The sequence below is a fragment of the Salvelinus namaycush genome, chromosome 19, assembly GCF_016432855.1.
Source record: "Salvelinus namaycush isolate Seneca chromosome 19, SaNama_1.0, whole genome shotgun sequence".
NCBI lineage: Eukaryota > Metazoa > Chordata > Actinopteri > Salmoniformes > Salmonidae > Salvelinus > Salvelinus namaycush.
The window spans coordinates 46,375,178-46,386,492 of NC_052325.1; positions in this window are offsets into that span (position 1 = coordinate 46,375,178).

An 11,315-nucleotide genomic window follows, 5' to 3' on the forward strand; every position below is an offset into this window, starting at 1 on the left:
CCATGCATAGTTAAGCAAATTTGATTGGAATTAAGCATGACTTCTTTTGGTTGGGTTTTAATGAATGCAAATCAGCCATCTACATCCCTAAGATTAATTTCAGCCAATTAAAAAACAAAGCTTGTTGGAAAGGGTAAAATGTTTCAAAGCAGGGGTAGCAAAGCAGTTTCTCTCTCTTTCTCTCTCTCTCTCTCTCTCATTCTCTCTCTCTCCTCATCTCATCTTCGTAACTTGCACTCAGGAGATCACCCCCCCTCAACTTTGATCATTAGCATGAAGTTACAGGCAAGCACTATGAATACCAATGTAGTGGAAAAGCACTGTCTCTTTTGCTGTTTGAATCTTAAAGTTGCCCCCATCACCCCAAACACGGAGACGCACATTTGAATACATTCGTAATGTATTATGTAGCAATACACTCCAGTGATGCATAAACAGTGATGCCTCAAGAGACAGGTGTGTGCTAAATATAGTGCCAAATAAATGTATGGTACCTTCTTGGAATGTCGCCTTTTGAGCAAGGTCGTAGGATTGAATCCCTACCTTACGTAAGTGTTCACAAACTCTCATTCAGTCTGACGTAAACCTTTATGACGGCTCATTGCGATATATTGGCCGTACAACAATGTCATAGTGCCATAGGACACAATGCCACATGCAGGAGACAAAGAGCTTATAAACGTTAACAAATGTCAACGTAAGAATGTGTCTCTGTCAGGCTCACTCTATCATTACGTACCGTTACGACAACCTTATTCGTTCCCTTTCACTTAAAACATAAAGGTGTTAGCGAACCATTTCCAGCTGCACCTCGGTCACCGCTCTCTTAGTAATGAGTAAATCTGGATGTTTTTAAGAGTCCGATGTAAAGGCTAATGATTAGTGGGGTGAGGCAGTTAGGCCACGCTAGGCTAATGCTAATCGGTTCGTGCATCTCTCGCCGAGAACCTTGTTCATCGATTTGATCTCACACATCAAAAGACAAACAGCCATGCCAGTCAGCACCTTGCTCCGTCAATGTCACTCCTTGAAGTGATTCCTACCGCATGTGAATCTTTGTGGAGGAATCCCAGAGCAGGGACAAAGGTAAGGATAGAGGGATGGAGGGAGGGGAATGGAGTATTAGACAATCAGATCTATTGATATTTTCTGAAGGTGATTCATGTACGGGAGGAAAGAGTGAAAGTGAAAAAAAAGTGTTTCTCCCCTGTTCCTGCACCTTACCGAGCAGCCGGAGAGCATTGATGCTATAATTCCACTGTTTCTCCCTGCTATGGGCCTTTCATTACTGTTGTCTTTTCAATGAATTCTCCTGAAGAGTGAGGGGATAAGTTGAGAGTGTAATCAGAACTCTGCTGAAAGTTCAAAGTGCCACGAGAAATCCTTTGTGCTCCTTCCCTTAATCATGCCACTTGCGTAGATCTGCCACCCGTCGTACGATGGCGAGAATTAATATTTGGCCTCTGATGCATTCTTTTTGAAAGAATAAAGGAAAGTGAAGGAAAAGCATTATCTATTCAAGGAGCGCAGGGAATACTCCTTCTCTCTCGTTCTCTCTATCGGTGTGAGCCACACATTTCTGTTGTAGCTGCTGCATCTCATTTTGTCTAGTGAAGATCACAGAGTCGCATATTTCAGAAAGGAGAGTGGAGATTGAGGAGAGTGGGAAATTGTTCTCTTTTATTAGAACCCTGTGGGAGAGTTTAGTAGAGAAAAGCACGCTATTGAGCCTATTTGCATCATGCAGCGGTGAATAGATATGATTTTATATGATGTTACCTTTAAATTAGCTACTGTACTGTAGCTACTCATACAACTAGGCCTAGTTTGTGTCATATTTTTGTCTAACTATCTTGATTTTTTTTTGTGCAGTAAAAATGTACAGTCATTATGTGATAGCATCAGAGTGATGATGTCCACATTGACCATTTTTATAATACCACTTCATGGTACATTTGGCATCAGAGAAAAGCTTTTAAAGTGTTTCGTGAATACTGTAATGTAAATGCCCAAACTGTAGCGTAGTTGTTTCAATGCTCCCCTCTGTCACATTCTGTATGTATTTTCATTCTCTCTGGCCCTGTTTAAATAATCTATTAGCTATGATGCCCTAGGCTCTCTCCATTTTGTTCGGCAAAGGCTCATTGCGATACAGTTGGCCTTATGCTTACTTTATGCACCACGGACTACATATTCAAGTTCACCAGAGCAGAAGGGTGCAGCCTTTTGAAGCATTTTGACTGAGTCATTATGAAACGAATGGCGTTCATACATTTGTAACACTGCAATTGCAACCCAGCCATCAGTGCAAAATGTGCCTAGCCCGAGTTCCCTGAATGCAGCAAGACAGAAAGTGCAGAGCAAACACATGTATCCCTTTATTTCCACACATAATGCTACAACAGATGTTTATTATTCCGAGGGTGAAATCAGTGAAAGGCTATTCAGGCCATTTGTTTCAGGCCCGGCTTGGTTTAACGACATAAAAAAAAGAAAAGAGGAATAATTTGCACAGTCTTTGAGAATCCACACAATCAGCCTCAGTGGCTTTAAAAGCATTTTAATTAATCTTCTTCAAATTGCGTTTGACTATTTAAAAAAGAGGGCGAGCGGAAGGAGAAAGAGAGACCGAGAGTGAGAAAGATAATCTTTTGGGTGTTGGGCTACATTGTGCGACCGTGAAGAGATGCGGAGGAGAGATGGCGAGCCCAGGGGACAAGCGCAAGGACAATACTGTCTCATGGGAGGATTTGATGCTGCTGAACAGAATTTGAATACGTAAAGAACAGGGAAAAGGAAAAAAGGGCACAACATAGTCCTGTGTTCTTCTCATGGTCCATAGAGGAACAGAAAAGGGACAAATTATAGGACATTTTGTGCCAGATCTGGGTCCTGTACTCAATTGGTACCTGATTTTGTATGGTTTCATGAGTTTAAGGACTAGACATGAATATTTACTGAGGAAATGGAATGGATGTGAGAATGAGGACCAGATGAAACCAAGGGCTGCAGATGAAGGATCCGGCGGGGTTAACTCTGTAGGGTTTGGCTTGGAGTCTCAGGTAGACCTCGCCATCAGGTCATGGCAGTTAGGCTGCTGTGATGAAGGCAACCCCTCCCCAGAAGATCCTTGAAGGAACCTAAGTAAAAAGGAGAAAGAAGGTGGAGAAGGGGTGTCATGCCATGATCTGTTTCACCTGTCCTTGTGATTGTCTCCACCCCCTCCAGGTGTCGCTTATTTTCCCTGGTGTATATATCCCTGTGTTTCCTGTCTCTGTGCCAGTTCGTCAACCAGCGTGGATTTCCCGTGCTCCTGCTTTTTCTATTCTCTCTTTTGCTAGTCCTCCCGGTTTTGACCCTTGTCTGCCCTGACTCTGAACCCGCCTTCCTGACCATACTGCCTGCCCTGACCTTGAGCCTTCCTGCCACTCTGTACCTCCTGGACTCTGACCTCTCTTGCCTGCCCCTTGGATACTAATATATATCAGAGACTAACCATCTGCATCTAGGTCTTCCCTTGTGCCCTTATAGTACAAACTGGCCATGACAGACCCAGCAGACTTGGACAAGCTCCGCCACGCTGTCTCCCTGCAGGGAGCCACCATTGGGAAGCGTGAGGAGCTACTACTGGACCTTTTGGAAGGTCTTCGTTCCCTGACGGAACGCTACGACCAAGGGTTTAAGGCTAATATGGAGCAAATCAGGGAATTAGCTCATAGGCAGCCTGCCACCTCTGAGAACCCCCAACCACCCAGTAACCTTTTTTCTATTATTGGTGAGTTTGTACAGCCTACCCCGGCTCCCCGAGAACCCCGCGAACCCCTGGAACCTGCCGGGGTTTTCTTTCTCAGTGCTCCCTTATTTTTGATCTACAGCCATCTTCGTTCCCTTCGGACTGATCGAAGATAGTGTATATTATTACACTAATGTCAGGAAGGGCACTCTCCTGGGCTACGGCAGTTTGGGAGCAACAATCCGCCATTTGTCGTCATCTAGAGGATTTTTTGGCAGAGGTGAGGAAGGTGTTCGCTTCTCCAGTATCCGGGAGAGAGGCGGCCCGAAAACTACTGGAATTAGTGTGGCAGACTACGTAGTGTGGCAGACTACGCTGTAGACTTTCGCACGTTGGCCGCCGAGAGTGCCTGGAATCTGGAATCCCTTTCGATACCTTCCTCCACGGATTATCAGAGGTAATAAAAGATGAGCTAGCTGCTCGGGAATTACAGGTTGACCTCGATTCCCTCATCGCTCTCACCGTTAGGATTGATGGATGTCTACGGGAAGGTAGGAGTGAGAGGAGGTCTGGCCTAGGTCACACTCGTCCATCCTCTGTGGCTCGCTTACCTCCGAGGGAATCCGGAAGTCCCCGAAGACTCTTTTTCCGAAATGATCCGAAGCCACACGAGCTCCCTCAAGAATCATCAACGACGGGTGAGTCGAATAAACCGGAAACTATGCAACTGGGAAGAGATAGATTATTGCCTAGGGAACGATCACATAGGCTAAGCTCCAATAGTTGTCTGTATTGTGGTGCTGTCGGGCATTACATAGCCACCTGCCCAGTGAAGAGACCTAAATAATTGGTAGGTACAGGTACGCTGGTGAGCCAGACTGGGAACCCTCTAATTTCCATTATCCAAACTCCTTTTCATGTGATCTTGCTGTGGGAGACCAGTCTAAGTCTCTTCGGGTGCTCATTGACTCTGGGGCTGATGAGAGTTTCATGGACGCTACCCTGGTATCGGAACTAGGTATTCCCACTCAACTCCTCTCCTTTCTGTTAGAAATGTATGTTATTCTTCAATAACACAAACTCCAAAGCAAATCAGGGGGAGAAAGATAGGTTTATTCAGAGAGGACAAATCAAGATGCTATGCCGGGAGTCAGATGTTCAGTCTCCCTGTCCTCAGCTTTCCCCCCAGAACAAAGGACAGGACAGGACAGGATGCCACTTATAACACCCCCCCCCCAGCCTGGGATTGACCAAGCCGAAGTCCTTGCAGTACAACTTGGCTAATGCCCAAATAACAAGTATCCCACTCCAGACTCAATGTACAGACCAATGAAAATGTGGCCCACGTAGCACACGTCGCTCTGAGTTTCTGACTGACATTCCACTGATTCTGAACAGATGTTGAACTGAAACCAAACTCCTATTTACAACTCGCTATTGACCATTAGTTCTCTAGTTTTTAGTCCTCTCATCCTCTCAAACTCTCAAAATCTTAAACTCTCAAACTTTCATTCTCTGCGTTGTGTATTTATCTTCAAAATATTCTTATAGTTCCCATGGATGCCAGAGCACAGGACGGCTGTTCCATTGGTAGAGTCACGCACAGTTCCCATTAGTCTGCCTATATCTGTTAATCACAGTGAGTCAATACAGCTTCTCCTCATTGAGTCTCCTCACATCCCTGTTGTTTTGGGATTTTCTTGGCTCCAGAAGCATAATCCCGATAATGACTGGACCACAGGTTCAAATCTGGGTTTGAGCCTGTTCTGCCATTCACACTGCCTAAAGATGGCGCAGCCTTCCCCGGAACGTCTGCCTCCAGGGTTAAGTACGGCCTCGGATCTCTCTGCCGTTCCCGCAGTGTATCATGACCTCCGAGAGTTTTCAGTTAGGCTTGTGCTACCTCCCTCCCTCCACATGGTCCTTACGATTGTGCTATTGACCTCCTCCCGGGCACCACACCACCACAAGGCCGGCTATATTCCCTGTCTGGCCCTGAGACCAAGGCCATGGAGTTGTACATTGAAAACTCTCTGGCTGCTGGGAGCATTCGCTCTCCTGCCGGCACAGGGTTCTTCTTTGTGGCAAAGAAAGACAAGACCCTGCGTCCATGTATTGATTACCGGGGCCTCAATGACAACACGATCAAGAATCGGTACCCGCTACCACTCCTCGGCTTTCAAACCTCTCCAGGGGGCTACCATCTTTTCTAAACTCGACCTCCAGAATGCCTACCACCTTGTTCGGATACACGAAGGGGACTAGTGGAAGACGGCTTTCAACACAGCAAGTGGACACTATGAGTACCTGGTCATACCGTTTGGACTCACTAACGCTCCTACTGTCTTCCAGGCCCTGGTCAGCGATGTGCACTGGGACATGTTGAATTGATTTGTTTTTGTCTACCTCGATGACATCCTGTTTTTTTCCCGTTCTGCCCAGGAAGACGTTCTCCATGTTCGACAAGTCCTTCAGCGCCTCCTGGAGAACCAGTTGTTTGTAAAGCGGAAAAGTGCGAGATCCACTGCTCTACAATCTCTTTTCTGGGACACATCATCACTGAAGGGAATGTTCAGATGGATCTGGAAAAAGCCTAAATCCACATCCAGAGTGCAGCTACAATGGTTTCTGGGGTTTGTTAATTTTTACCAGCGTTTCATTCGGGGCTACAGCAACCTGGCGGCTCCCCTCTCTGCACTCACCTCTCCCAAGGTACCATTCACATGGTCCCCAGCAGCGACAAGGCTTTTGTGGATCTGAAGCAACGATTCACCACGGCCCCCATCCTCATCCATCCGGATCCGACTCGTCAGTTTGTGGTGGAGGTTAACGCGTCCGACGTGGGAGTATGGGCTGTCCTTTCCCAGCGATCCGTCCAAGACCAAAAGCTTCATCCCTGTGCCTTCATGTCCCATCGTCTCAACTCGACGCAGAGGAACTATGACGTTGGCAACTGGGAACTCCTAGCGGTTAAGATGGCTCTGGAGGAGTGGAGGCATTGGCTGGAAGGGGCGGGAACATCCATTTTTGGTTTGGACAGACCATAAGAACTTCGCACTGCCAAGCGCCTTAACTCAAGGCAAGCCCGTTGGGTCTTGTTATTTACCAGGTTTAATTTCACCATCTCCTACCGCCCAGGGTCCAAAAATGTGAAGCCAGACGCCCTTTCCCGCCTGTACAGTTCCGCAGCCACACCCTCGGAATCAGAGACCATCCTCCCTGCCTCATGTTTGGCGGCTTCGGTTGTCTGGGGTATTCAGGCTCTGGTCCGCAAAGCACAACGTTCCCAGCCGGACCCTGGGGGGCCCCGGCTAACCGGATGTTCATTCCTGATTTGGCCTGGCCTCGAGTCCTGGAATGGGCTCACTCCTCCAGGCTTACCTGTCATCCTGGTGCTCATTGTACCCTGGCTTTCCTCCGACAACGCTTCTGGTGGCCCGACATGGCTCCTGATGTCTCGGCCTTCGTCGCCACATGCATGGTCGCTCAACGCAACACTCCATGGCACGCTCCGTCTGGCCTCCTTCAGCCACTTCTTGTTCCTCATCGCCACTGGTCCCATATTTCCCTGGATTTTGTCACTGGGCTTCCTCTGTCAGATGGCAACACCACCATCCTGATGGTGGTTGACAGGTTCTCTAAGGCCGTCCATTTCACCCCTCTTCCTAAGTTATGGGCCGTCAAGGAGACGGCCCAGCTCATGGTGCAGCACGTCTTCCGACTCCATAGACTCTCGGTCGACATTGTCTCAGATCGGGGTCCTCAGTTTTCGTCCCGATTCTGAAAGGCATTCTGCACCGTTATCGGGTCGTCGGCCATCCTGTCCTACGGGTTTCAGTCCCAATCCAACAGCCAGTTGGAGCGAGCCAATCAAGACATGGAGATGGCACTCCAGTGTCTCGTGCAAGTAACCCCACCACCTGGAGTCAGCATTTGGTCTGAGTGGAATATGCCAGGAACACTCTCCCCTGCCCGGCCACGGGACTCTCCCCCTTCGAATGTTCCATGGGGTATCAGCCTCCGCTCTTCCCAGCGCAAGAACTTGAGGTCAACATACCTTCAGCCCAGATGTTCATCAGCTGCTGTTGGCGTACCTGGAAAAGAGCTTGGGTGGCTTTTCTCAAGACCCCTTCCAGGTATCGTCGACAAGCGGATCACCACTGGACTCAGGCTCCCCGCTATTGTATTGGGCAGAGGGTATGGTTGTCCACTCGTGATCTACCCCTCCGGGTAGAATCCCGCAAACTTTCATCTGGTTTCATTGGTCCTTTCCCCATTTCTTGAGTCCTTAGTCCCAGCTGTTGCCCCGTACTCTCCGTGTTCACCCTACTTTTCATGTGTCCAGGATTAAGTCCTTGTCTAACTGTCCTCTGTCTTCTGTTTCTAGGCCCATCCCTTCCCCCCGTGTCATCGATGGCCAGCCAGCGTATACGGTGAGACGCCTCCTGAGGGTTCGCCATCGAGGTAGGGGTTTCCAGTACCTGGTTGACTGGGAGGATTATGGCCCGGAGGAGAAGTAATGGGTTCCTGCTAAAGAGATCCTGGACCCGGCCCTCATTGCCAATTTATACTGCCGAAACCCTGGTCAGCCAGGTATGCGACCAGGTAGGACGCCAGGTGGTGTCCCTATGGGGGGTGTACTGTTACGCCCTGATCTGTTTCACCTGTCCTTGTGATTGTCTCCACCCCCTCCAGGTTCGCTTATTTTCCCCAGTGTATTTTTCCCTGGTGTATTTTCCCCACTGTATTCCCCGCTGTGTTTCCTGTCTCTTTGCCAGTTCGTCTTGTCTTGTCAAGTCAACCAGTGTGTATTGCCCATGCTCCTGCATTTTCTATTCGCTCTTTTGCTAGTCCTCCCGGTTTTGACCCTTGCCTGCCCTGATCTCGAGCCTGCCTGCCACTCTGTACCTCCTGGACTCTGACCTTGTTATGATCTTTTTGCCTGTCCACCACCATTCTCTTGCCTGCCCCTTGGATACTAATAAATATCAGAGACTCAAACTTTTTGCCTCCCACGTCTGCATCTGGGTCTCGTCCTGTGCCCTTGTAAGGGGAGGAAAATGGATGCGATGTAAAACAAAACGGGTTTAAATAGGGTGGTAGTGGGGATTAAGGGACTGATGCGGTAGGTGGAGAATAGTAGGGAGGGGAAGGGGCCAATCATTGTGGTGTGGTTTTCATATAAGCCCTTGGGCTTCCAACCACACCTGCACACTGTTTAAAAAAATGTTTTATCTGTATTGTCTATCACTTGTTTTCTTTGGTATAAAAAAAAAATAATAATCCTAGTCTTCTCCCTCCTTGGCCAAGAGGGAAAATACCACTTCTGTCTCGTTAAGTGCAGAACAGAGGTTTGAGCAGAAGTGAGGAGTGCTAGGAGTAGAGATGAGGCTGGGAGAAAAAACTAAATGCAGGCTGTCAAGCAAATATCGGACAAATGAGGGGTCAGGGTGAAAGTCCAAGTCCGCAGCCATGGCAGTAACATTGATGGGGGTGGCGAGGTTGGCCAGCAGTCATTTCTCAGCAGAAAGAGGAGTGGGTTAACCTGTTATGGCTGCAAGGGAAAGTATTGAGTAGCCAGATAAAAGATGCCCATTTCAAACGGCCTCGTACTCAATTCTTGCTCGTACAATATGCATATTATTATTACTATTGGATAGAAAACACTCTCTAGTTTCTAAAACCGTTTGAATTATTTCTCTGAGTGAAACAGAACTCATTATGCAGCACTTTTCCTGACCAGGAAGTGGAATGTCAGAAATATATGCTCTGTTCAACTTCCTGCCTATACATGGTCATGATACGTAAGAGTCTATGTACACTTCTTACGCCTTCCTCTGGGTGTCAAGAGGATGTGAGAGAAGAAATGTTGTGTTTATCTTGGTCTGAGGTGGAATAAAAGCTATTTCTTTGACGTGACCGTCCACTTCCGGTACTCTGAAGCGCGCGACTTGGACATGGATATGCGTTCTGTTTTGCTCCCGTTATGGACGACTAACATCTCCGTCTTAGATTTTATTTGATACATGTGACCATATCATAGTAACGTATGTTTTTTCAATATAGTTTAATCAGATTATTGAAATTTTTTCGGGAGTTTTGCCGTGTTCCGCTCTCTTCCGTTTGTTTACATGGAGAGATCCGTGCAACCCGGCTAGCACGCTTGCTAAATGGAGAGAGAAAGTTGCCATTCTGAATCCAAACAACGACTCATCTGGACAAAGGACACCTTGTTCAACATTCTGATGAAAGATCAGCAAAAGTAAGACCCAATTTATGATGTTATTTCATATATCTGTCGTAGTCGCCGGCGCCCAAGTGTTTCTATTGTGCTAAGCTAAGCTAATATAACGCAACATTTTGTTTTCGCTGTAAAACACTTAATAAATCGGAAATATTGTCTGGCATCACAAGATGCCTGTCTTTCATTTACTGTACACTATGTATTTTTCAGAAATGTTTTATGATGAGTAATTAGGTATTTGACGTTGGTGTCTGTAAATATTATGGCTGCTTTCGGTGCAATTTCTGAATGTAGCTGCAATGTAAACTATGATTTATACCTGAAATATGCACATTTTTTGAAAAAAACATATGCTATACAATAAATATGTTATCAGACTGTCATCTGATGAAGTTTTTTCTTGGTTAGTGGCTATTTCTTTCTTTATTTGGTCGAATTTGTGATAGCTAGTGATGGAGTAAGAAACTGATGGAGTTAGAAAAGTGGTGTCTTTTGCTAACGTGGTTAGCTAATAGATTTACATATTTTGTCTTCCCTGTAAAACATTTTAAAAATCGGACATGTTGGCTTGATTCACAAGATGTGTACCTTTCATATGCTGTATTGGACTTGTTAATGTGTGAAAGTTATTTCGCGCCCTGCACTTTGAGCTGGCTGTTGTCATAAGTGTACCGGTGTCGGGCTTGCAGCCCAAACAGGTTTTAATTGGGGCAGGAGGTGTGGGCGTTGGCACCACTACAAAATGTGCAGATGTGGAGGAGCAGGCATGAGGAAGAGCTGAAGCCATAGTTATTGACATTTTTGCAGATAATGCTACCTCTGGAGAAGAGCATGGTACGACCACGGTGGTCCTTCCTTCTGGAGGAGGCAGCGAAGTCAGAATTTTTTCAAGGAGGAAGAGAGTAGGGAGGAACATCTGCAGAGCGAGAGCAGAGGGAGCGTCAGGGGCTGTTGAGCGTGGGGCAGAAAGGGTGCAGGTGATGGCAGGGTGGAATGGCCAGCCACAGAGTTCGCAGGTGAGGGACACTTTACCGGCAACAAGCTTCCACATCGAGGGCACCCCAGTATGTCATGATGTTCCACTGCAGGAGCCTGGAGGCAGTGGCAGCCGAGAAACAGCGATGGTAGACGTAAAAGGTTGCACCACCAAAACGGACAGCCAGATCCATGATGATGGATTGGTAGTTGTCCAACTCATGCCCGGCAAGAGCGATGGGCTGAGCACATGACATCTCTGTAGTGGAAGAAAGCCAATCAAAAATCTGGGAGAGTGAAAACCCTGAAACCCTGGAGTGGTGAGGGTCAGTGGAGCGCAGGGGCACCTTGAAGAAGCTGCAG